At 55.5% G+C, this 2500-nt stretch overlaps 1 non-coding gene across 1 annotated transcript in view; it reads right to left on the reverse strand.

Annotated features, from left to right (window-relative positions):
- The window catches only part of LOC144430259 (small subunit ribosomal RNA), a 1810-nt gene extending 1084 nt beyond the window's left edge, over window positions 1-726 (reverse strand). The window contains exon 1 of the ribosomal RNA XR_013479413.1: window positions 1-726. This exon is cut by the window's left edge and continues 1084 nt beyond it. This is a non-coding gene — a ribosomal RNA (small subunit ribosomal RNA).
- Between the last annotated feature and the right edge of the window lie 1774 nt (window positions 727-2500).

The raw sequence follows: 2500 nt of genomic DNA on the forward strand, positions 1-2500 counted from the left end.
CTCAGTCAAGAGCACCGACGGAGAACCGAAGGTGAGGCGAACGCAACCAGTGACACGCCTTGCGACGGACCGGCGGCGCTCGCCCAAAATCCAACTACGAGCTTTTCAACCGCAACAACTTTAGCATACACTGTTGGAGCTGGAATTACCGCGGCTGCTGGCACCAGACTTGCCCTCCAATGGATACTCGTTAAGAGTTTTAGGATGTACTCATTCCAATTACAGGGCCTCGTTAGAGTCCTGTATTGTTATTTTTCGTCACTACCTCCCCGTGTCGGGAATGGGTAATTTGCGCGCCTGCTGCCTTCCTTGGATGTGGTAGCCGTTTCTCAGGCTCCCTCTCCGGAATCGAACCCTGATTCCCCGTTACCCGTTATCACAAAGGTAGGCACGTAGCGTACCTTCGACAGTTGATAGGGCAGACACTTGAATGATACGTCGTCGGTGCAGAGACCGTACGATCCGCGTGGTTATCCAGAGTCATCAAACGTCACAGGACGAACCCGGTCGGTTTTGATCTGATAAAAGCGCGCCTCCCGAAGTCGGCGCTTAATGCATGTATTAGCTCTAGAATTACCACAGTTATCCACTTCGCTTACGAGACCAAATAAACCAAGACTGATTTAATGAGCCATTCGCAGTTTCGCTTTACGAGAACTCGTACTTGCACCTGCATGGCTTAATCTTTGAGACAAGCATATCACTACTGGCAGGATCAACCAGATAGCTGCGACAGCTGCGCTCGGCCCTTGCTGGGCCGCCCGGCGCGTGCTCGTCGCATTCGTTTAAGACCGAGGCGATCGCCTGCGGCCGTACTCAGCTTCGACAGTCGCTGGCCGCGACGTCCACGCTCTCGCCGGCAGTGCCAGGCGGAGCGATTTGCGTTTTTTCTTTGCTCGCCCTCTCTCGGGCTCGATCCATTCAGTTTCGCACAAACAAGAGCTCTGCCGGCCGCCTGCAGCGGTGCCTAAAACCCGGGCATAACAATGCGACCGTTCTGCTAGGCCGACAAGCGCTCAAGCCAGACGCTCGATCGAACGCCCCCTACATATTAGTCGAGACAACGGCTCGCTCATTAGCATCGCGTTTGTACTTTAACTTTTTTTGGCTCGGCTTCTTTCGACGCCGATGCCGGCGACGCAGCACTCTCTCGCCCGCCAGCCACCGAGAAAAGGGTGCGCTCCGACCGGCCCCGCACCGCTCTTTCTTGGCTCATTCGAAATTACTGTCTTTCGCTCTGACATGCCTTACCTAGGGTTAGGTTAGTATGCTTGCACGTTTGTACTTTAACTTTTTCCGGCTCGGCTTCTTTCGACGCCGATGCCGGCGACGCAGCACTCTCTCGCCCGCCAGCCACCGAGAAAAGGGTGCGCTCCGACCGGCCCCGCACCGCTCTTTCTTGGCTCATTCGAGTTTACTGTCTTTCGCTCTGACATGCCTTACCTAGGGTTAGGCTAGTATGCTTGCACGTTTGTACTTTAACTTTTTTCGGCTCGGCTTCTTTCGACGCCGATGCCGGCGACGCAGCACTCTCTCGCCCGCCAGCCACCGAGAAAAGGGTGCGCTCCGACCGGCCCCGCACCGCTCTTTCTTGGCTCATTCGAAATTACTGTCTTTCGCTCTGACATGCCTTACCTAGGGTTAGGTTAGTATGCTTGCACGTTTGTACTTTAACTTTTTCCGGCTCGGCTTCTTTCGACGCCGATGCCGGCGACGCAGCACTCTCTCGCCCGCCAGCCACCGAGAAAAGGGTGCGCTCCGACCGGCCCCGCACCGCTCTTTCTTGGCTCATTCGAAATTACTGTCTTTCGCTCTGACATGCCTTACCTAGGGTTAGGTTAGTATGCTTGCACGTTTGTACTTTAACTTTTTTCGGCTCGGCTTCTTTCGACGCCGATGCCGGCGACGCAGCACTCTCTCGCCCGCCAGCCACCGAGAAAAGGGTGCGCTCCGACCGGCCCCGCACCGCTCTTTCTTGGCTCATTCGAGTTTACTGTCTTTCGCTCTGACATGCCTTACCTAGGGTTAGGCTAGTATGCTTGCACGTTTGTACTTTAACATTTTTCGGCTCGGCTTCTTTAGACGCCGATGCCGGCGACGCAGCACTCTCTCGCCCGCCAGCCACCGAGAAAAGGGTGCGCTCCGACCGGCCCCGCACCGCTCTTTCTTGGCTCATTCGAAATTACTGTCTTTCGCTCTGACATGCCTTACCTAGGGTTAGGTTAGTATGCTTGCACGTTTGTACTTTAACTTTTTTCGGCTCGGCTTCTTTCGACGCCGATGCCGGCGACGCAGCACTCTCTCGCCCGCCAGCCACCGAGAAAAGGGTGCGCTCCGACCGGCCCCGCACCGCTCTTTCTTGGCTCATTCGAGTTTACTGTCTTTCGCTCTGACATGCCTTACCTAGGGTTAGGCTAGTATGCTTGCACGTTTGAACTTTAACTTTTTTCGGCTCGGCTTCTTTCGACGCCGATGCCGGCGACGCAGCACTCTCTCGCCC

This window comes from Styela clava, chromosome 11 (assembly GCF_964204865.1).
Source record: "Styela clava chromosome 11, kaStyClav1.hap1.2, whole genome shotgun sequence".
Classification (NCBI taxonomy): Eukaryota; Metazoa; Chordata; class Ascidiacea; order Stolidobranchia; family Styelidae; genus Styela; species Styela clava.